Below are 25,103 nucleotides of genomic sequence, written 5' to 3'. Positions count from 1 at the left end.
CAAGATTTGAGAGCCTTTGGCGAAAAGGGAAATTGAAATTGTTGTAAACACATTGTCTGACACACACAACCTCCTGCTGCATTCTGGGAAATGTCCAGATCCATTCATGTCATTGAGTTCATGTCATGAAAACATCCTAATGGACAGAGCACTCAATCAAATGAAGTAAAAATCTATTTCTTTTTCTTATCTAGACTGATAGATTGTAGACTGACAGAAAATCAATCAGCAGCTATATTGATAACTATTTACATAACCTGTTGTTAAAGTAAGTTTCAGACTAAACAAAGCTGAATATTTAATCTTAGATTTAAAGTTACAATGGGCTTTTTTTTCAATCCTCTTTTATATTATTCAAGATCAGCATAATTTGGCCTTCAGCAGTAACACATTTTCCATCTTTTTCTATTTAAATTACTAAACGCTCATCTCTAAAATTAGAGATCATTTGATTAGTGTAATCCAATTCAACGCTTGTAAAAGTGTAGTTTAAGTATTTCAATTAGTGTAATCCCGCTCAAGGTTACCTGTTAAAACTCTGGATGCATTTACCCTGAAGCTTCTCTGGACAAGATTTTATAAAATAATCTTAACAGGCTGTATTGTAAAACTTTGTGTTCATAGGTCACTGAGGTGGTTTGTCTTTTATCTGCAGAAGAAATACACGTGATTTCCAAGTTGTGTAGTTTTTTCCACCCATTTAAGTCACAATATTTGTAAACCAGGTCAAAGTAATGCTATTAAACGTAACCCTATATTTGTGCTCATGCAGTAGGAAGCCCTGCAGCCCTGCCTGCCTGCCTGGGGACGGGAACCGCTCACTGTGCTGGCGGTGCATTAGGAGAACATCACAGAGACAATGGGATCCATGACAGGGAATCATCATCGTGCGTTCTGATGCTATCATGGTGAACAATGAAGCATTTCCTCCCCCGAGGCTCGGTGCTCAGACACTGAGAGAAACTGCAGGACAAACGCTGAGGACGTCCCCAGAGGACGTGGAAGATGAGGAACATGCCAGTCCCCGTTCATGCAGACATTTCTGTATCAGGCACACACACACACACACACACACACAAACACACAAGTGGGAACAACTAATGGAATCGTTCCTTTTATACACTATCCTCACATAGACACAAACAAATCACCCAGAGCTCAACACAAACACACACGTGTTGCTTTGAATGCAAATCATTTCAAAAAGGACTTTAAATTGTCTTGTTCCTAAAAGTGCCATCGCCCTTTGGATAATGAGTTTTTGCTCTTTTATCCTAGAAGTAGAAAACATTGCTTTTCAGACGATAATGACGCCACCTAAGTTTTTAAAACCTTGTTCGCTTTAAAGGAATACAACAGAAGTGTCTCTCCGGAAAATAGTGCCTGGACCTTGAACATGAAAGAAAAAGAAAAAGCACTTTGTCACTTGCTTTAAGAAAATTAAAGTGTGACACAAATTAGAGAATTAAGTGAATTTATAAAAGCAGATTTTTGGCAGCATTGATAATCACGAAATTTCACCTTGTTTCATTATCATGGAAAACATGGTAGAAACTATCTTTGACAAAAACCTATTCCTCATGAATTTGGCCCTTTTAGTTCGCCTTATGTCCCATCCTCAAATATGGAGGAGGCAGGGGTTTACGACTTATACTGCAGCGAGCCACCAGGGGGCGAATTGAGATGCGATAAAGACTTTCTTTATATAGTCTCCGTTTTCCCTTATGACACTAAACATGGGATCCAATGATAAATCGTTGAGTCGAACCCACTTCTCACTCCTGGTGCCCGACGTCTGTGGGACCAGGACGTTTTTGTTCTGTCCGTTATCACCCCGTCTTATCGCCACAGTTTTTTGTAGATACATGAATCCAATAATCCCTGCACCCTTTCCCTTACACACAGATCCTGCGATCGCCACCACTCTGCCCAGTTCCTCTTCCCCCCCATTGTGTCTGTCGCCGGCGGGAGATAAAGTGGAAGTGACACTTGTGTGTGTAAGATGATATTGATGTAGCGTGCGGAGGTCATTTATTAAAAGAAAAATGGTTTATTACTGGCCACGCATGATGACTTGATTTATCCTCCTCGGGTTCTTCTCTTTGCGGACACCCTCTCTCTCTCTCTCTCTCTCTGAAACTCTTCCCCCTCTCTGTGAATCTACACTTTTCTCCCCTCACATCCACTCTCACCCTCCTCCTTCCTCTCTTCAACTCACAGGGCTGATTAACTGGGGACAAATTACACCCCTGTATCTATTAGTGCCGTCCAGGTGCTCTGGCCCTATTGTGCGTTCAGAACTAAAAAAGGTTTTTGCAATAGACAACGCCGGCTCGGATCCAGATGAAGTGTCTTTAGGCGGCAGAGGACAAAGGAACATGACAGTTTGGAGATTACATCATTTTGTTTTCGCAGCAGCTATCTGCTCTGCAGTCAGGCTGGGTGGCAGATTTATGGCCCCGTCCGCATTATCCTAACTGGCTGCTCTCTCTCTGTCCTTCTAAAATAAATGATTGTACACAGGGAGTTGATTTAATTTGCAACATGCTGAGTCCCTAGTCAAATTAAACTGAGTGTTTACTAGGGATAAAAATGCAAAATGGCCGCTACACAAAAGACCTATAAACTGTAGCTCTGGCAGCAAATGAATGGAAATGGGAACAGTGGGAACTCCGCTCTCGCCCAGTTGGGGCGTTTGTTGGGACGGAGGACAATTATTTTTTTCCCTCTGGAGACGAGCCTATGTCTGAAAACATTCTTCATCAACAAAGCTACATATAGAAAGTGTAAGAAGGGCTCTCCTGCCTTAGCCTGTGCAAAAAACTATGAAATATATCTCATATAGAGTATAGGAGACATAGAATGCTCATATTCAGCTTTATATAAGATCTTTATGGGAATTTGTGTTAGTCAGAGAGGAAGACATGCAGGAAAGGGCCAGGTCAGAACTCAAGTCTCTTTATGTAGGTTGAAACTGCTAACTTGGTTTATTATTTAAATTATTTGTTGGGCACATGACATCACGATGATGCAGACGTATAGGCCCAACTCCTGATGAGTTTCAGGAGTTGAGTTTTAGTACAAACTACTACTCTAAAACTGCTTTTTACTTTTTCTAAATACCCCCAAAACTTTATATGACACTTCAGGAAAGATAAAACTGAAAAAACATCACGTCTTATTCCAAGTATTTGATATAATCTGTACATAAACTAGTGACATTCAAAATGTATCGACCTTTTGCATATCAGGACAAACCTTTTATATTTACTTTTAAATGGGTGTAGTTGACATTTTGCATGAATCTGTGCTTTTTTTAAATAGTGTTTTATATCCGTGATGATCAACTTCACCTTAAACCCAAAACACCTTTCCCAACATCATAAAAAACTAATATGGTTTGATGAAATAAAACATTAATCATGAAGTAAAAAAAAGAGCAGAGGTGTTTTTTCCCCAAATAAACAAACAGCACATTTATCTTGTGTCGATGCTTTAACACCTCAAATAAAAAAGTTCCTGAGGAAGAACTTAAAGAACCCATCGATCAAAGTGAACGAGACGTCAGGTTCTAACATTGTGCTTTGATTGAAGACAGTGTCATGATCCTTTTGTTTATATTTACATTATGGATTGTGGTTTTTATACCTGCACACATGGTTTTCTATTTTAGAGGCATCTGAGAAAACTATTTTTCTAAATATTATTCATATACAGACATTTACACACATGAACCAGATTAGATATGATGTGTCACATGAACTAATGGACACACAGACACAAAATAGAGACAATTCGATTTCCTATGTTCAATCAGATCAAACACACACACACACATGCACTCATCCAGATACTTTCAATGTTTTCAAAGTTTATGTCTCAAAACATGAATCCACAAAGCCGGGGCAGTGGTCGGTCATTACTTTTTAATGCTTTCAGACAACCTTCGTACAAGCCGAGGCTATTTCAGGGAACAGGATGATCTTCAAATCATCTGTGGCCGAGCCAATCTCGCCTTCCGCTCATCACTCTCCCGCCCGACTCTCATCACTCCTTTCCTGAGAGCAGGAGGACGGACACAGCCAGGGAACGACAGGTTGGAGGGTGTGTGTGTGTGTGTGTGTCACAGAGAGAGAGAGAGAGAGAGAGACAATGAAGCATCAGTGTGTTAGATAATGTCAGGTCATGCTCGTCTGACACTGAGCAGTCAGAGGGCGCCCTCTGTAGGTCACAAACTACAAAGGGTCAAAAAGGTCAGAGAGGAAATCTGCAAACAAAAAAAAGTCATGTTTGCAAATGTGCAATTCCTTCAAAAGTGTTTTTACTGCAGGGCTCATAATAATAATAACAAGTCAAAATAACACAGTGTGCTTCCATCCCACATCCCAGTGGATGAAGCCAAAAATACACTGCAGTATTTCAGCTGCTGCCTCTGAGGGGAGTTGAAGATGTGCCCTGTTTGTTCTGATGTATTCTGATCCATCCTCAGTCATTATGTTACTTAATCTCTTTTCATAATGGCAGAAGGAGAGATCAAGTTTTTTTTTTTAAACGTTCTTCGGAGCGCTGATCATCTCTGAGATACGACCGGCAGCTGAAAGTGAAACAAAACGCAGGTGGAGGAGGGAGAAGTGAAAGTGTTTATTCAAGGTAAAGGTGTAGGAGGTGGAGGAGGAGGAGGCGCAGACGTGCAGCAGTGATAATAATGATAAAGGACATAAGTTTAAAGAGAAAGACAATAAAGGAATCTTTTCAAATAAATGCTGCTCAGGGACGAAAATTAGAGGCTGGTGGGAGGAGCAAAGTTTAATACTGTTTTCAAGGAAACTGGTGAATCTCGTGGTGTAAATAAATATAAACACGTAAGAACCACATCTAACAATAATTTTCTGATGGATAACTGATCATGTTTTACATTTAATTGGATATTAAACATCAAAAATGTAGTTTACAGTGATTAAAAATCTGAGAATATTTTACTAATTTTGGCAAGTATCAATATTTTTGCTTGAAATAGTACAAACACATTTGATTATTCCTGTTGATCAAGTGGATTCAAAGTATTCTTCACCTTCATAGTCATAAATGTGTTAATTTCTAGTACTGTACATATATATACATACACATATTAATGATTAATTAAGAGACAAAATACAAACATAATGAACGATGCACAGTAACCCTTTTATTTCCTGAATTGGATTTCAACACGTCCTAAATTCCCTGTTTCGAATTAAAGCCCCAACACTCAGAGTCTAGCCTTAAAGTGCGTGTTTGTCAGTAGCCGTGTGTCTTTGTGTTCTGTGTGTGTCTGTGTGCGTCGTGCACACGTGTGAAAGAACAGTTTCTTCACCTCCTGTGAAAGCTCTCTGCAGGTATCACTGCGCCTACTTCAAATGCACAGTGATTCAACACTCCCATCTCTCTCTCATTACCACACACATACACACACACACACACACACACACACACACACAGACACTCACACATACACACAAACACTTACTCACAACTGTCAAACTGCCTCCTGCTGAGTGCGCAACAATGAGAAACTCCAATGCTGCAACAAAAAAACGTAAGAAAACACAAACCAGCGTGTGATCGCATCCCGACCTGCTTCAGTTCTTCTTTCCATCCTTTGTGAAAACAGACTTTACCCAGCTTTGAAAATACAGTTATATAAATCTCTTTACTAAATGCAATGTCCAACTGTTAGAACTCAATAAATGTATCACGAGATAACACTGCAGATATCTCACTAAGGGCTTATACACGTTGGCTGATGAATGACAAAACTGAAAACATAATTTCAAGCCAATTTAGAAGAAGTGTTGCAATTGTTTCTTCAAAAGAATTCTTTGAAAATTATCCAGGATTTATTTTCACTTTCTTTAAATATGGCAAGTTTCCACTTTGCAAAACAAAATCTATAACGTTGTTAATGTTAGGAAAATATGACGTTCCACTAATATATCATCTCATTTACATTATATAAAATATGTGACCAGACAATCAAAAACATCTGTAAATGGCCGATGGCAGCATTCGAGATTCAGATGTCACATGACACAGATGTGTAACAACAAAAGGGGTAAATATGACATCACAGAAAACTCCACATGTGGAGAGTGAAGCAGAAAAGCTTGAGAAAGTGAAAAAGACTTGATGTCACTGCCACTGGAGCTCGAGTGCGTCTGAACTCCCCTGAGAGACGCAGCAGAGCTCAGTGTCCACCTGCTTCCACTCACTGCACTGCAGAGATCTTGGGGAGGAAGCTGAAGTAATGATCACACTGTCTGAATCAAAGTGGAGACCTCACTCCTCTGTGTGGGCGATACAAAAAGCCCAACCATCTCTCTGATTGAGCCAAACCACAGGAGCAGATAGTGACAAGCTGCCGGTGAGTTCAGAGATTAAAGTGGAGACTCTGAGGAGCAGGAGACTCCTCCTCCAACCTTCACTTCTGTACCACGTGTCAGAGAAGAGGCCTCGCTGGAGGTTGATGATGACAGAAGCACAGGAGGTCAGGCTTTTAAAACAAATGATAAAGTTACTAAAACGTAACTTATTTCATCTCAGCTTTTCTTTGAAATCTGGTAATTACATACTAATACTCTCTCTCTCCACATTTCACGCTTCTGCTGTCCGATCGATTAAATAATAAAATAATTAATATCATTTAATGCATATTTTAAGCTCCTCTTTTCAGCCTCTGTGTGAAACACTTGGTTTTTAGCTCCCGTCTCTTTACGTCTGCTCTGATTGGCCAGCTGTGTCAATCAGTGGGGTCACATGACATCATAAAGATGCAGAAGTATCAGATAGATGGACGAGATGTTTCAGAGCTTCAGAGTTATCGACGGTCGAGAGGAGCTCCCTTCACCAGAGGCCTTTTTGACTTTTACCATCCAGAGTAACACAATATGACACAAGAGGAAAAGAAGAACTGAAAAAGCCTCATAGTCTCCTTTAACGTCACGTATGGTTGGATGGTCCCAGTGAAAAGTTTGGGCCACACGTGTTGTTGACAGTCAACATATTGTGTTAGTCTCTTATTCTGAAGCAACACACATTTATATACAATGCACAACAGACACTTTTAAAGCATTAAATGACCTGACTTTCTTCTATCTGCTGAAAAACATCCAGTACATTTTTATAAAATGTCACCGCAACATAATGTGAAGGAGCCCATTCCAATATCTCTCTCTCACTGCATTGTGCTGATTTATGTTTACCGGGATATCCCCCCCCACCCCCCTTTCATGCAAGCGATATGAAAACATAGCAGAATTAAAATGGAGCCGTTTATGCTCCACTGGATCCCATCACATCATTCCACATTATGTTGCATTACACACAGAAACGAGGCGATATCAAATTACCGCAGCTTGAGATACATCATTTATGAATTGGATCGTTGAACACACGTTGAGATGTACGATGCGGAGTCTCTGGAAGGAAACATCCTCATCTGTAAAGTACGTACGAGGGCTGCAGATCAAAACGGGGACAATAAAAACTCTCAGCATCTATATGTAAATATATAACAAGTACATTAGAATAGAAGATGTCCTGGAAAAATGTATAGCCTCCAATATCTGACAGCTTGGGAAACATTCCGTGTAGAGGTTAAAGTAATTGTTTGATCTGACACAAACATAATCATCAATTGTTGATTAGCTTAGTAACTTAGCCTTAGAATTGTGATTTTAAAACAGCACATAATTAACTACCTATACTTTAGTACTTAATCTTGCTTATAAACAAACGTACAAATCAACGAACAGGTAGAAATAGAGGAACTGGCTCAAACGTCCAGGAATAGAGGGAATGCATTGTGCAAGTTTGGCTTTAGGATAAAAAGGTTTTTGTTGTTATGTTTAGATTTGTTTTCCTGACGGTTAGCAGGATCACTCAAGAACTACTGAACTGCTTTCATTTGAATGTTATGAATATCTGGGGCATGAACCAGAAACTACAACATTTTATTCAACAACGGGAGATATTTGCCCATGAGGCTCCTTCCTAGTCATTTTAATTGTTTTAAAAAAAAGGTTCTACCTCAGATTTCTCATGTTTTAAACCAGACTGAAGGTTGAACTCCGGTGCAGCAGGTGGAACCTGTCACCTGCCTCCGTCTCACGGTGCCACTCATGAACAGTCACAATCAATTTGCAGCCGCGGCCCTCTGCAGCTCTGCTCGCTGTCAGTGTGATACAACAAGTACCAAGAGCAGTGCTGGCAACCTGTCGCTTTCCTCTTTCTTCATCCCCCCCCCCCACCATCAAACCACATTCATAGGAAATTGCTCATTGCAGGGTTACCTGGTGAAGCCTGTGATTAGCGAGCCATTAGGCCCCCAGTCAGACAGAGAGAGCGACACCAGGGCAAAGAATCTGAGACACACACTACAGAGAACGCTGCTGCTGCCTGTGGCTCCTCCAGACAGTCTCCACTGACCGATGTTGTATCTCTATACCAGGGAAAGACATCTGAGATGCTGCTCACAACAAGGAGACTTCACAGCCAGGTTCTTTTAACGAAGGACACTGCAGGGCGACAATAAAACACAGCCGGTGAGAAAAAACAAGAAAGAGGGAGCTGTTCTGTGAAAGAGAGAGAACGAAATGAAAAACAACAGCGAGGCACTCGAGAGACGGGGACAAAATAGCTTTCTCCCGGCTGCCTGTCCCTCGGACGTGACTAATAAATCACCTTCACATCATCAATCACCAGGAATCAAGAGTGAGACTCGCACGATCGACCCAGATGCCTCCACACCTGAGAGGGAAAGGCAGAGTAGATACAGAGGGGGGGGGGGCTCTGTAATGTATGTAGGGGGACATACACACACAAACCACAGGTACCAGTATAGAAAAAGGCATAAAACTCCCATTACTCATCCGAGTGTCTGAAATGAGAATCTACTCCTCCTGTGACCCCCCCCCCCTTCCCTTCTCGTCTGCTTTCTGACTAATACCAGTTTGGCTCTGGAGAACATTTCACTCACCGTCTAAATTGGAAAGATTTGTGAACAGTGGACCGCAGAGAGAATGTCAATCAGGACAAAAAGAAATCAATAAGAGCTCCACTGCTTTCCAAAAAAACTTCAATTAAACCGAACCATCTCAGATGCTTATCTTTGACTTTGAACACGAGAACACACAGGGAGTCGCCTCCTGGGAATCCTTGTAACGGCTGTGGTGAGCAACAGCTGCAGAGGTGGATTTGTACAACTGAAGTCTGGAGGTCTACTGGTTGTAAGACTCTGTAACTGCAGTGACACGGGTTTGATTCCAGCCAGGGACCTCGGCTCCTTCTTGTACCACCGTGACGTCACCCTCGTCGGGGCACATCTGGAAAAGTGAGTTTACCTCCAGTAAAACTTTGTTACCCCCTCACCGCTTCAGATGTGTATGCAAGGTTCAATAACACTGCTTATGAGATAGAAGTAATATGGCTGAAATACTTTTGCAGAAATATACAAAAATGTGTTTCTGTGATGAGTGAAAAAAAAAACCCTTAATGGACTATATACGGCTCGTACAGGAAAATGGTGCATTGCATAAATACAATACAGATTCATCAAATCTCAGGATTGACAGATTTTCTTGATGGCAATGACCACAACAACCCAAAGGAGTTAACACTCAATACACGAGCATCGAAATGTAAATTCATAAGACGTCATTTGTCTCTTTAATATCATGGTATTGCAATTTTGTGTTAGTAGGACAGAACCAGACAATGTCCTCATGCCAACTCGCAACAGGGGGACAAAATTCAATGTCTCTGTGATGTGATCCAAATCTTTTCCCCTCAGGACAAAAAACATCCTCACTTCCAAACGGAACCTTCTGACCTCTGACCTCTCGTCTCTCTGAGGAAACCGACCGGCTCATTCTCTGTGAAATGAAAGTTTCTCTCCTTTGAGTGCCCCCCCCCCCCCTCCTCCCCTCCCTCCCTGCGGCGAGCACACGAGGACGACAGCGCGGCGTTGAGTCGGCCTTCAGACGCCTCACACCCCGACATGAGGCGAACGTCCTGAGAAACATGAGAGGCTTTTGTTTTTAACACGGCCTTCACTAATCTAATTACCTTCAGCAGTTAGACAGAGCTGGCATGGACATGAACTCACAGGAGGCAGCGAGGAGATGGGACATGCTCGGCCTGTCTTGTCCAGCCTGGAGACGGGGGGGGGGGGGGGGGGGGGGACAGAAGAAAGAAAAAAAAGCTTCTGAGACGCGATATAAAATGTCATCAGTTTTTCCGCCTGTGGCAAGTGTGTGTGTCCGTGCAAGTGTCCGTGCCAGTGTGTTTAAACAAGATTCTGCATGTGCACACTCCTGCCAATGTGTTTGTGTTGCATCCTTTAGCCGAAAAGTCACAATCTCCATTAGGAGTCGGCACTGAGAGAGATTTTGGACAAGCTCTCAGAGGGCTCACCTGCTTGTTGGCAAACGGTCGAGTCCCACGTACAGACGGAAAGCGGAGAGGCAGCACACGGCTTGTTTAGGTGCAGAGCAAAAACAAGGCTGAGCAGGGGGAGGAGAGAGAAGAAGAAATAGAGAGAGAGAGAGAGAGAAAGAGAGAGAGAGAGAAAGAGACGACCAGGAAGACAGACGGTTAGATGGTTGACATGTGCCCATGAGACCGAGAGGAGGCGATTTAAGCTTTTGTCAGTGTATGTGTGTGTGTGTGTGTGTGTATGTGAGTGTGTGTGTGTGTGTGTGTGTGGTGTGTGTGTGTGTGTGTGAGTCCACCCATCATTGTATGCTAATCAGCAGTCATAATGTCCCGTCAAGGGAGATACATGAATCAGATTCCGTTTGTCTTTGTAGTGAGACAGAGTGTTCGGGGAGACTGGGTGATGAAGAGATGAGCTGATGCAAACACACACACACACACACACACACACACAGAAACGCACCCACACACACACCATTTGTTGGGTCGAACAGATCAGCTGGCATCACATCAGCTGTTGGTTGAGCTACAGCTGCGATTATACACGCAACTTAGTAAATACATGCAATTCGCACACGGAAGCCATGTTTTCATTCCCTTATGATTTGTATAGTTTTGTTTACTTTCTTATCTTGTTTAGTGTATTTACCTTGCCGCAGTAACACAATGCCTCTATGCATCGATTAAAAAAAGGTACCATTGTTGTCAACTGCCAACGAACATGCAGTCACACAACAGTCTGTTCAGCGTCTTCATTGGTAACTTTCAAGCTGTGAGTCCAAACACATGGAGACGGAGAGAGAGTGCAGTTACACACGTGACAGTTACACAACATCTGCTTGTATCTGTGTTTTACACAAATGTGCAATCACAGAATCTTCTTAACTGCAGCTGACCGATCAAATTCATTTGATAAATGTCTGAGTGTGTTATGGAGTGAAGGGGGGAGGGGGGGGGGGGGGGCTCGACAGTAAATAAGCTAACTTTAAAAAAAGGGTCTTTAGTTCTTTAGTCTTTAGGAAGAAACACATATTTCTGCATTGAATTCAAAGTAGGACTGAGCAACATGACTTCAAATCAATATCACGATTATTTCAAAGACCTTTACCTCGATAACGAATAACAAACGATTATTTTAAGTTATCGGTTCAAGGTTATAAATCTTTGTTCACTTCTTTTTCGGTAAATTGCAAAGCCCCGGTTCAGGTACGTTTAAAATTTGAGATTAGTGTAAGATTAAGATTAAGATGGAATTATTAGTCCCAAACACATGCACAGACACGCAAAGGCACACTCATGCAGGTATGGAAATTTAGCCTCTGCTTTTGACCCATCTGGTGCAGGACACACAGAGCAGTGAGCGACCATGTACGGCGCTCGGGGAGCAGATGTTGGGGGAGTAAGGTGCCTTGCTCAGGGGCACTAGACAGGGTAGGGAGACTCTTGGATTTTTGGACAGATCAATCCAGGTTCGTCTTTTGTTGTCTCTCCGTGGAGTCGAACCAGAGACGAACCAGAGACCTTCTCTGCCCATAGTCCAAGTTTCTGCCACTAGACCACCGCCTCTCCAGTAGTAATCTCTATTAGAGGATGCAGATCAATATTATTCCTATCTGTTATGTGCTTATGGCTTAACAATACAACTATTCGTCACTTCATTGATTTCAGTACCTTTTGTATTGCTTGTAAATTCATGGGCAAAAAAAAAAATGACTCTGGACCGCTCATAAATCTTTGGGAAAGTTCTTTCTCGACATTTAAGCTGCTAATGATGCACCACTCATCCAGTGATTACGGTAACAGATGCGAATTCGTTGCTCTTTCAGCGAGAGACACCTTAAAACCAAACCGTGAGTAAAGTTTGACACCGGGTGAGTAAAGTCAGATTCTGCCCACACCCCGGACAATCTGTTTGGAGGCTGGCACATCTCCAATCTCATTCTGAACGTCGGCTGTGAGGGTATTGTAAATGTTGGGGTGGGGCGATTTTTCATCTGAGCGGAGATGAATTCCTAGTGTCCGGGGCCGCGGGGCAATCGAAGGGATGTTAAACTCGGATTCTCTTCTTTTTTATTTTTAAGTCTCGCCCATCAAACATGTGCAGACAAAACAACAACAACAGCAACAGGAGGATTAGAGATCAAAACTTATATCCGAGCAATGAATCAGTGAGAGGAATCCCACCTGGAATACCCGACAACACAACACGAGCTCGGCCACATGTTGCAGCCGCTGGTTCATATTCAATGAGCCCGTGTGACATGGCATGTGACATGAGGGGTGGAGGCGCAGCGCAGAGTTTTCCTCCACCTCATTCAGAGCTCCCTCCATCTATTAATTAAGTCAATTTCCACCCTCCTCCTCTCCGCCTCTCTTTTATTCTCATTCCCTCCATCTCTCTCCATCTCTCTCGCTCTCTCTCAGCTTTTTCTCTCATATACTCTCATTCTCTCTCGCCCACTCCCTGCCCTGTGCGACTCCCCCGGCTGCAGTTTGATTGATGATGAGAGAAATCTCCCAAGGACAGGCGCCTTGTTAAAGACAGGCCAGCGTGTTTCCGTCTGTGGGAGCAAACCAGTATGGAGGAGGTGGGCCGGGGGGGATTAGAAATAAAGGAGCACCCTGATATCCCTGTGCTCCACTTAATCTAGTTTTTCACACCTTATTTCCTCCTCAAGTTTCCCTACTTACATCTCTCGTCCTGCTCTGCCATTTCTAATGTAGTGCACTTCCTCTTCTCCTTGCTCTCCACGCTCCAGCCTCCACAGCACCTTTTTTTAGCCTCTACACTGAGGGAGCGCCCTAGCACCACAGGGACTGCAGCATGGGGGCGATAGCTGTCAGGAAGAGGAGGAGGGGGAGGTGGAGGAGGCTGGACGAGGAGGGAGATAGGAAGAGGAAAAAAAATAAACAAGGGGGGGTTCTACAGTGTCTGCCGAGCCCCCTCCGAGGCAGCTCCAGGGGGGGGGCAGGTGTCTGACGAGGGCCGTCCCAGAGAGAGACAAGCAGCGGCCTGATTAATGACGGGGGAAGCCATCGTATTCATCACTGCCCCACACCAGCCCGCGGAGAAACGCTGCTTGTTGCCAAAGCTCTCCTGCCTCTGGATGTGGTTTTCTCTGCCTCCGAGTTTCCCAGCAATTAATTAAGTATAAAGACTGATGAAGCCGGCAGAGTCAGAATACATTAAAGGGAACATTAGATAAATTAAGAATGAGAATAGGTTGATTCAGGAGGAACATTCTTGTTTTGGCCGAGTCTACGTGCAAAGGAATGAAACGTGGCTCCATTAGCTCGTCGAGAAGCAAAATCCAATTTGTCTCATTTGATATCAAACTGAATATTTCATTTCTCGTATGTTTCAGTATCACGGGGCAAAACTTTCTATAAGCCAGATGATTTGAAAAAATAATCTTCACCTTAATCAGTAACAAAAATAAAAAAAGAGACAAAAATCAATACAGCAGCTGGAGCCCAAAATGAAAGCAATGATGCAATGAAGGGTTTGTGTTTGGAAGAAATAAGACACAGAAACACTTTGTTGAATTCTCAAAAATTACATATTTGGATTTGCGAGCAGGTCTTTTCTGAGAGAAGCCGACGGAGAGAAAATGGTCCGAGCCCGACCAGAACCCGGTTTGTGTCCGAACCCAAGACCCGATGTTTCCCCCAATTACAAGCAGCGTAAAAAAAAACAAGCAAGTATAGATAGTCCAGCCTTAATAAATAAATGGATGCCTCCCCTGGTTAAATATGCTTGTTGATGTGAAGTCTATGAGCTGATAGCAAATGTAAATTAATGTAAATGGATCTGTTTTCATTTACAAGCAGGACATATTTAGTGTTTAAGAGCCTGATTAAACCTAAAGCATGCACGGTACATGGTCATGCTCGGCAGATCACTACTTTGATGTCCTCTCACACACACAAACACACACACACACAGACACACACACTCATTAGAGTCCATATGATGAAAGCATGAAAATCCCTTTCATTGAGGAGACGCTCTGTGACTCCTTCTCATGTTTAGATGCTTCTAAACCTTTCAGTAATAAGAGGTCTGGTATGAATTCTAGTCAATATCACTTAAGGGTCTTTAAACCTGAGAGTAACACACACCACTGCAGTGACATCATGAATATAAATATAGGCTATATATCTTTCTTTCCTCGTCCACATCTCATCAATCCCTGTCTTATACTGCACTATATGTATATTGCTCTATATGTAGATGAATGTGTGATGGATGAATGTGTTTGATTGCTTTTTTTTTTTTGCTTTTTTTCAACCTGCAGACATTGATGTCGATAAAGTGTCTCATCTTATACAAACTCGTGCACACGTATAAAAATAGACTTGCTTACGATATTAAAGGTGTTTTGCATTAAATTAAAAACACGCTTTCTGGCCTTGAATCTTTTCCTCATGTCCTCTTCCTCTCCTTCCTTTTCCTCTTCCTATATCTCGTCTCTACTTCCTCTCCTCCTTCCTTCCTTCCTTTCTTCCCCTCCCCTCTTCTCCCCAGGCCCTCAACAGGCTCATACAACATTTACGACTGTCTGGAACACAGGCGTTCAGCAGGAAACTGAAGGGCATATATTCTGATGCTAACACCGGTAGTATTACTGTCTAACAGCTTATGGTGGTGTCTGACTCAGAAAGTCCCTTATAAGTGTCTTCTTCTTTTTTTGTCCTGGACAGCGTTTCACCGATTCCCTGGTGGCAGCACCCTGCTTAAAACCTCCGCTGGAGAAAATGCAGCGTGTGGAGTCCGAGACAAACTTCCCCTCGGGGACGACGACCACGTGCAGTCGATCTGACTTCTCGTGTGAATGTAAATCCAGATCCTCCCCGTGCCATGCCGTGCAGCAGCAGTGATAAGCTTGTGAAATGTGGGACCTCCGAGACGACAATATCTCCTCAGATAAATACACCTCACTTTGTCGTTTGTTCTCTCCCGGGAAGTTTTATGTGAAATAGAAAGTTGACTGAGCTCCGTGTGTGAAACTTTTACACTCATTGGATCCGGGGCAGTGTAATCACAGCGGTCTCCTGTCCACCACACGCCAGCTTCACCCCCCTTGCTCAAGGGCACCCTGATGCTGGTTGCTGAGTCATTTCAGATTGAGCTTTGCAACAGCAACTCTCCTGTCACAAGCCATTTCCCTGCCCTCCTGGGTTTCTTTTCTCTGCTCCACGTGCATCTCTCTCGGTTGCTGTTGTCTGTCTCGGGCAGCGTGTCTGTGTTCTCACTGCTCTGAGGTCTGGTTCTGAGGGATTTTTGTAAAGCAAATCAATTTAAAGCTATCTTTCAGTTGAATAGGAGAGCCTAAAATGGACCTTCTGCGATTAGAGAACAGGATTATACTGAAGCACATTTGTTGGGCATGAGCGTAGGAGAGTAAAATCTCATCTAGAGTGTCGAGGGTATTGAAGACCTACTTACTGTTTTAAAACAATAGTGGTACAACACAGGCACACAGAACACACTGGAGACACTGCATCACACAACGACTACTCCTGTAATGTCCCCATCTTCATCTGTGGGAATAAAATTGTTATTGTGTTTTCATGCCTCCACACAGTTACTGGGTTGTCGTCCATTCGTCTCAGGAACACTTGGAGGGAATCTTGAGGTCACGGTGGATGTGACCTTAGGTTTTGTGAACGTGATTCATCAGGAAGACCTGGAGGGAATTTCATTACATCCGGTACAAGCGTTCACTTACGCTGAGGGATGACTTGGTTAGAATTGTAGGGGTCAAGGGTCAAAGGTGAAGGTCACTGTGACCTCACAAATACAACGTGATAGATTTGGATGTAACAATCACTTGGACTGATAAGAACTTTATAACCTCTCAACACACATTTTTGGCCTCAACTTCAAGAATCTCGCCCCATTTTACACGTCCTATCAATAACAGCAAAAAAAATCCAATTCACTTTTCTGGTAGATCTCTAATCACCATTACTCACAGAGGGAGATTGTGAATCACAGACACAACGGCAGTAGGCAGACTACAGCCATTTTCAGACAAGACCTATACGGGTAAAATCCAGAGAGGTTTTCCTTTCACACATGCACAACGCAGCGGGAGGTTCTCTGCAGACACACAGATCCCCTGCTGTGTCCACACGTCGACCTTTCCTGGATTTCTACGGACGCAATTATATCAAGTGTCCTGGGAAAGTGCCGTCCAGAGCGTCAGTAGCACCGAAACTCGATAGAATGAATATCTCTAATGATACGAGTGATCTACTATGATGTCTGTGGTTCCGTGATCTACCACGGAACCACAGACATCCCCCATGCCAACTCCTCAGTGCTCGAGGCAGCCACGTGTGAAGAGATCCAAGTATAACTACAATGAGCGGTTCTTACCACGGCCATTTTATTGGCCCTCACACTCTCTTTTATGTTCGGAGGAGCAATAATAGCTCGCCACTGAAGTCCTGCGCCAGTTTAAAGAGATTCCACCAGTTCATATTTCAGAGATTCTTTGATTTCACGCCTCTGCCCTGCACATTAACTTCAATCATCTGTGTTAATAATAAAATAGGTGGTTTTCTTTTGTTGCTAATCTATCTTATTTGCTAGTCAGCCACTTAAGGCCATTTTACTGGAGCTCATATTAGAACGCTGGGCCCAGTGGACATTAATATTGAATGAAGTGGGATTATAATAATGCGAGCCCCCTCACTGGAGGCAAACCGCGCTCGGTGCCTTTCTCTCAGGCTCTGTGGTAATATATCTATGGAGGAATATTAATGACTGTCAGAGCATTATGGTTATTATTATGATTCCACATTATGCAGCTTCCGGGGGCAATCGGCGGTGGGATGCTAAACAGGTACGAGCCACTTAGGACGATCGGGAGGGGGAAAGGAAAGTAGGGCTTTTTAAAAACCAGCCATTTTTATTCTGTGCTCCTACTCTTCTTTTCCTGCCTCAGTTTCTTTCTGTGACACATTAAAACATGTTTTTTTCCAATCCCTACCGTTTATCCTGCTTTCCCGTCGCCATCTATTTCCACTCGCTCCCTCCATCCTGCTTTTTGGGCTCTTTGGTAACTTTCTCTCTCCACCCCCCCTCTCCCTCCGTCCCACAGGCACAGTGGATCAGAGGGTTTTGGGTGATAAATACCCTGGACCAAGGGCTCACCAGCCACCGATTCCTGCCACTTTACTGAGTCACATTGTGGCCGAGGCCTCATTAAAAAGGCATTAGCCTCCTCTTGGTCCCGCGATGGAGGCCATGTCTGGCTCAGTCACTGCCGCAGGGATCTATTTAAAAGTGGCGGACAGAGCGAATAAGGAACGGAGAGATAGGAGGTTTAAAAAAAGAAGAAGGAAGACAGAGAAAGAGAGATGGCCGTGTAATGAAGGGCTGGAGAGAGGGAGAGTGAGAGGCATCAATTGAACAAAGGTCCAGGAGTCCAAGGAGGCAAGGGAGAAGGAGATAACTAGCTGGAGTGAAGTCCTCTTATACTCGCCCCCCCGTGAGTTCCATGTGCTCTCAGAATTTAATTGATACCAGCCAATTAAAGCCCCTCAGGTTTCACCTCTAAGGGGTCAGGCGAGGTGGAGTCAGGGGTTGGGGGTAGGACAAAGGGGGAGGGAGGGAGGGAGGGAGGTGCTGTGGGATGAGGAGGCGGAGAGGAGCAAGGTGAGGAGGAGAGGTGGAGAGGGGAGCGTGAAAACACAAGAGTAAGCATTTGCTGCACATCATTAGTAAATAGTGAGGAGGTGATGACGGGGGGAAAGGAGAGCAGGAGGAAGGAGATGAGGAAGAGGAGGATGAGGTTGACTGGGTAAAGAGACTGTTTGGAGGTTGTGATAAAGAACGTAGAAAGAACCAAAAAAATAAAATAATACAGCTGGCTATTTAAATTTTTTTCTGCTTACAACAAAAGGTTCCAACTCTGACTTTGATGGTTCAACAATGTTTTTCTACCCGTGAACTTGTCCACCCTCCATTCTGGGGTTGTGGAGCTAATATTAGACCAAGGGGAGGGGTCAACCTTAGCCAGGGTCATCGGTGAGTCACAGGGTCGGGCCGACACATATAGACTGACAACCGTTCACAAACACACCTGAGTCCCTACTTCACTTTCCCTGCACGTCCTGGAGAAAACCCACAGGCGGGATTCAAACCCAGAAACTGGACTCAACATTTTTTTAAACGATGACACCGACCAAACACCTTGTGGCAGATCAGAAAATCCACAAACAAATCAAACAACCTACTCTGTCTTCCAGGTAACTAGTGATAGTAAAGAAGGAGAAATAGAGACAACGGAAAGACAGGAGTTGCATAAAATGTCTTGGAAACGGTCTTATAAAGTCAAAAAGGAATAAAACGTCTTGACAGACATGCAGGTAGATATATGTAGCAGCCTGCAGGTGGGCTGCAAGGGGAGAGACTGACGGAGAGACGAGCTGTCTCCTTATTTACCAAAAGTGCAGATTCCAGAGCAGCTGGCCTCTGCCCTCCTCACGGTGATGGAAGGATGAAGAATAAACAAGCTGATAGGTGTCACCTCCACCGCCCGTGTGTCCGTCCATCCGCTGACAAGCTGAGGAACTGAGGTGGCGAGTGTGCAGGCGGCTGAGTGGAGGAGGAAGGGGGCGGCCGGGGGGGCGGCAGGTGCAGACGGATGTTACAGCTAATAAGGAATTAAGCAGTCGCAGAAGGACAGAAGTTTGTTGAGAAACCAGGCAGATGGAGGAGAGAGGAGGCTGCTGAGGGAGACAGAGGTTTAAAATGAGCCATTTTCGTGCGGCCATGTTGCTTTAGAACAAATCTGCACACCAGTGATCGTGCTGTGGATTCACCGTATCAAGGTTCCAGTCGCTCGACCAATCACAAGTCAGTCCCTGCTGCAATCAAATAACTAATTAAAATCAAACTTATCAGAAATGTTACAATTTGAACATGTCAGTGTCATGAAAACTAGGAAAAATGTACAACGTGTACTTTGAGTTTTTAGTTTGGCCCCATCTGCTAAGGGGGAAGGGACCAATGCTGGAGCCAGCCACCAGGGGGCGATCCAGATGGTTTGGCTTCCCTTCTGGGGAGCTGTCATGTCATCCAGCTTTGTATACATGTATTCCCTCCTTTTTCACCATTCCCCTTTCTTCTTATTCCTCCATGTATTGTCTTAATTTGTGTTTAGGTCACCAAATTCTTTTCCTCTGAACAGGATCATAAAATAAAACTGAGACAGTTTGTTGTTGTGTAGCAACACACACACACACACACACAGTAGAATCCCCTTGAGAAAACTATTTCTGACAAATTGCATCTGTTGTTTACCGAGCCGCATTAACCAAAACTCTGTCAGTGTAAAGAAAGTGTAACTTTAGCTATGAAGCTTCACACTTTAGCTGCAAACTGTCGCACAACTCCCACAATCTGCCAGGTCCTGTGCGAGAAACCTCAGCTACTCATCCTCCTTACACACTTTGTGCATTGTGTCTCCAACTGACTCACACTTTGTTTCGCTCTCAGGTCTTTTTTTGGGACACACAGTGTTTTTGTGTATGTGTCTTGAGGAACTTCGAGTGTTCCTGTGTATTATTAGTATTATATGATGGAAATAGATGAAAAACAGTGGTGAGTGTGAACCAATTAAAGCTCAGGAACCAGAAACACAGAACAACACAGAAGGAAAGGTCATTTAAAATTATGACGCAAAAAAAGTTACATTATCTCAAAACAGTTCCCATCATGCAACATCGTGCAGTTGTCTCCTCAGTGGACAAACAACCTTCAAGGCCTGATTAACACAATCATCAGTTTAACAACACAACCAGGGGCTCATGAAACTCACAGGCCTTCACCACAGGAAACCTCAACAGGTTTGTCGACTAAAACACAGCAGCTACACACTGACACACACACAGTACACAATATGTCAAATACACAAAGCAATGGAAGGAAAGCAGAGACTCAGACAAATGGAAAGAGGGTGCATTACCTTTCTCCTCCTCCTTCTTCTTCTCTTCTTTATCCATGTCCTTTGATGCTTTTTAACTTCCACACTGACCTCTCCTCTTCCTCCTCCTCCTCCTCCTCCTTCTTCTTCTTCTCTTCCTCCTCTTCCTCAGCCAGTTGGGTTCCCCAAGTTGAAAAATAAACTTCTCTAACACTCCCTGCAACACTTAACGGATAAAGATAACAGATGGATGGATAATGCACAGGCTGCTGCTCTGAAGTTTAAATTAATGTCTCAGCTTATTTTCAATAGGTTTACATCAATAAAGTGTGAGATATATGACTCAGGTCTGCTCAGGCTCAGTCTTCCCACACTCTCTACACACAGTATAGCAGTAACAAAGCCAAGGAAGTAAATCAACACATATATATGGCAATTATGTAGGAGCCAGTGGGAGAGAACATCAACAACATGCAATACACAATACAAGAGGTAAACAAGTAAATAGACAGTGCAAGAGGTGGGAGAGTGCCAGGAGGGAATGGAACAAATACAACAAAGTGTTTCAGTAGTGTGTGTACATATACGTACAGTTTACACAGCCTGCTTTTACTAGAAGGTTTATATACGCATGTTTATATTAATATAATAAGTTGGTTAGTGGATGTTTAAGTTGCACAAGGATCATTCATGATATTGCATGAATAATTAGGTGTTATTCTAAAAGTATTGCATCTAAAAACACTGGGATTTGCCTAAAATATATGTTTGTTTTTTTTAATAACCTTACTTCCTGCGTTTACCCTACATCTCCATCCTCACATGGTTCTTTGTTTTTCCTTTGGAGAGATTTCAAAATCTATATTCAACTGTATATCTGTGTTTTAATCAGCCTGAGGTCCCCCAGCGACTTCCAATGAATTGGCAGAAAAATAAAGTTGGAGAAGATCTCGGAACTTTGGCACAACGTGTTCTTCTGTCGGGGAATCGATCTTTTTAATCTTCTCCACTAAACTTTAAACAATGAGAAACAGAGCAGAGCAGAAACTCCCATCGTCCAGATGAAGTTGCTGAAAATGCTGGATGATAATGAGACGACAGGAACGCAGACATTTTGCTGATGCCTGTAGAATTCCCCAATCCAATTAATAATAAAAAATTCCCCAACATCCTTCGAGAAACTATTTAAATCAGGCTAACAGAGGGGGGGGGGGGGGGGGGTTCCCCTGAGGATGCTGCAGCGTCATCAGCCCAAAAATAAAAAAAGGTCAAAGAAAGTTGAAAGGTCGTCGGTGGCCGACCTTATTCTCTCACCGATGATTTACGCTGTGTGTGTTTGCACGCAGCCGCAACTCCAGGGATTGAACTGGGACGGGAGGAGCGGCTCAGTGACAACAGGGTCAGGCTACTGGTTTATTAAAATAATAAATGGCCCGAGGCGGGGGAGAGGGAGTCGCACATCGGGGCCAATGATCTGGAGCACAAATGGAAAATCTTTGTTGTGAGTGTCGTCATGTATGTGTGATCATTTGTGTATTGTGTGCGGTTGTGTCTTTAGGTCTTTAGATGCGTGTGTGTGTGTGTGTGTGTGTGTGTGTATAGACATATTTCACCTTCTTTATTTAGGCATTGCAACATACAAAAATCTATGCCGATGATTTCCAATTATATTTATTAAGAAATTATAATTTTTATATTATAGAATTCATGTATATGCTCCTGTAGCACAAATGTCTTTGTTATTTTATTGTATCTTAATGCATTGTGATACCTCCAAAGGATAATTTATCAAAATCCATTAAAAAAAATTATTATTTTACAACTCTATTTACCCTATATACAGTTTAATAATTAACTAAGTAAAGTGACTGTATTAGTTATACATATCATCGACTCAACAGTGGACAAAGACAAGGTGGGAGTAGATGTACAGGAGTTCAGTGAGTTGGTGCCTTCATACATGTGTGCAAGTGTGTGTGTGTGTGCGGTAGGTGTGCGTGTGTGTGCGTTTGATTTAGTGCACAGACATCCAGACGAACAGAGAAACATTGGAGGTGAGCAGAGGTGGTGCCGCCTCGTGAGCAGTGGTTGTGAGTAATGGACAGTGAAGTGGGTTGGGTCGGAGGTGACCCGCTCTGGACAGAGTCACCTCTAACCTGCACTCTGGCAGATTTGTGGGGTTTGCCGAGCGGTAAAAAGCCTCGTGTCACACCGTTAATACCTAACGCCTCTCAGAATCGGACATGTGATGGATCGGGACAGCTTCTTGACGCGGTCCCTGCCGCCTGGGGCCGTGTGATACCGAGCAGAGTGATTGACTGGGATTTAGTGGAGAGGGGCCTGACTGTGTGGCCTGACAGGGACTGATAGCCTCACCCTCATCATTCTGGGTCATAACAGGGGCGGGCCTGCACTCTGTGCGGGGGGGGGGGGGGGGGGGGGGGTCAGGAGGGAAGGGACGGCAGCCAGGTGGACCACAGGTAGAAGGAGAGTTTTTAAAAGAAGAATCTTCTAAGATTCTTTTCCACGAACACCAAGATCAGATGTTTCTGAAGATTCAGAGTCAGAGAGTCTGTAACTCACCAGAGAGACGACTGAGATGTTATGAAAGATTCTTTTATTTCTTTTAATTCAGTGATGAACCACCTCACCTCAAAATAATGAGTGCAATCAAACGTCAGGTCAGCTGTTGTACATCATAACCACATTAGTGCATTTTAAACCAATGGCGGATTGGCTTTTCCCCTCAACTGGTGTTTAGATGCAATGACACCAGTTGCATCAAAACAGCATCATCAACACTCATGTAGATTTGTGCTTTTTGTTCTGGTCGGTGAAGTTAATGTTGGGTGATTATTATTCCTGTAATTTCTCTCTCTGTTTCATTTTACTCTCCCTCTCCCTACGGTCGTTCCCACACCTCTTTCCATCTACACCTGCGTTCCGACCTCCCACTCCTTTACTCTTTCTTTTTTTCATCCCTCTCTTACACCCCAAACCCCTGTAAAGCCTATAAATCACATAGTGATAGATTGGCCCCATCGGGAATGTCTCAACCCGAGACTCGGAGCAAGGGTAGCTCAGCAGATATGGCTCCTCTTTGCTCTGGATCCTCGTCACGGGGGATATTTACATGAAGGGCACAGATCCCAGTCGTGGAAGAGGGGAAGGAAAGGGCTATATTAACAGAAACAGCCCAAGGACAATAAAAAGCTGCGATAACGGATATTTTCAAGGGAACAAATTGCAGGTTATATTCAGACGGGGACCTCTAGTGGGGAGTGAATACTGCAATCGGCTCTTTTTATATTGCAGCCTTGTGGATTCTCCGAGAACCGGTCATGGAGGTAAAGTGTGAGTTTGAGTTCAGGAGGCGTAAACCTGAAAAGCACGTTGCTGCCGCCTGCGTCTGTGGAAAGTGGAAAGTGGTTTGTGCTGCAGGTCACGGTGAGCCGGGCACGGTGACACGAGTTCGGTTCAACTCGCGTTTCACACCGCAAATTAGACACTTCAGTTTTCAAACGACCTTCATCCCGACTCGCTGCCTGGGCTCATGGTCCGCCATGGAAGGCCCGCTGCGAGGGGCTCGCACCATCCATCACACCTCGCAGGAAATGCCACGGTGGCTGTCACACAGTTGCAGATGCACACTTCACTTTGAATGTATTTACCGCTGCACAGCAACGCCAAAAAGCAACAAGGTCACCTTGTGTCATCAGGATTTGCCAAAAATCCCCGTCTGCCGTAAGAGTTCTAACCCCGGGGTCTCTCGCTGCAGGATGAAATATTAATGCATCACAGTGAGGGTTCACAGTTACAACAGCAGGAGTTACACAGTTTAACACAACGCCAGCTGGAGTTATCACCGTCTTGTTAATGAAGTAAGACACTACACACTCCCGTCTGTAGGTGCTACACACAGGACACATGTGTTGGGGGGGGGGGGGGGGGGGCTCATTGGGTCATAGGTTGTATAATATGTATAATATTTAGATAAGAGGAGCTGAGAGTTTCATAGATACAGGTCATTCTACTGTAATTAAAATATAACCATAAATACTTTATTCCCACAGACACTTTCTCCAATCTGCTTGAAGTGACATTTGACAGTTATTAGAAAGGACAGATGTTATTATTCCCATTGCATGGAAACACAGAAAATTCATGATTAAATATTTGCAAACTCATAATCTGTGAGGTGATCTGTTGTGTGTCCTGACACTGTGAACATGTTAACGTTCTTTTAAAGTGAGAGACGTGAATGTTAAATGTGTCTAAGGAGAAATCAGCCGCCACTTTCTTCTTCCGACAGAAGAAACAAAAACTCTTTGTAACTGAAGTCGCTGCAGCTCCTCAACAGAAAGCACTGCTTTAAAAACTGTTCTTGACAACATGCATTAGGATTCCAGCGCTACCGGGGCCTCGATAATAAAGAAAAAGAAAGAGCAAACTCCCTCGCTGAGCCGGCCTGTAATTGGTTTTTCATTATTAAGTGGTCAAAGGCAAGACCTGATTTAGCAACCTGAGGTTTCATTCCTCCTTCCTCTGACTGCACTCCCCCCCCCCATTAGCCTCAGCAGCTCACTGGAGAGACGATTCCCAATGAAAGAATTCTGCAGTAATAATGTTCAATGCACGGCGACAAGGAATACGACTTTTTTAATAAACGGACAATATTGCCAGGAGACGGGA

Source organism: Platichthys flesus, chromosome 17 (assembly GCF_949316205.1).
Source record: "Platichthys flesus chromosome 17, fPlaFle2.1, whole genome shotgun sequence".
NCBI lineage: Eukaryota > Metazoa > Chordata > Actinopteri > Pleuronectiformes > Pleuronectidae > Platichthys > Platichthys flesus.
The sequence above is the reverse complement of the archived record's forward strand: the minus strand, read 5'-3'. Positions refer to the sequence as shown.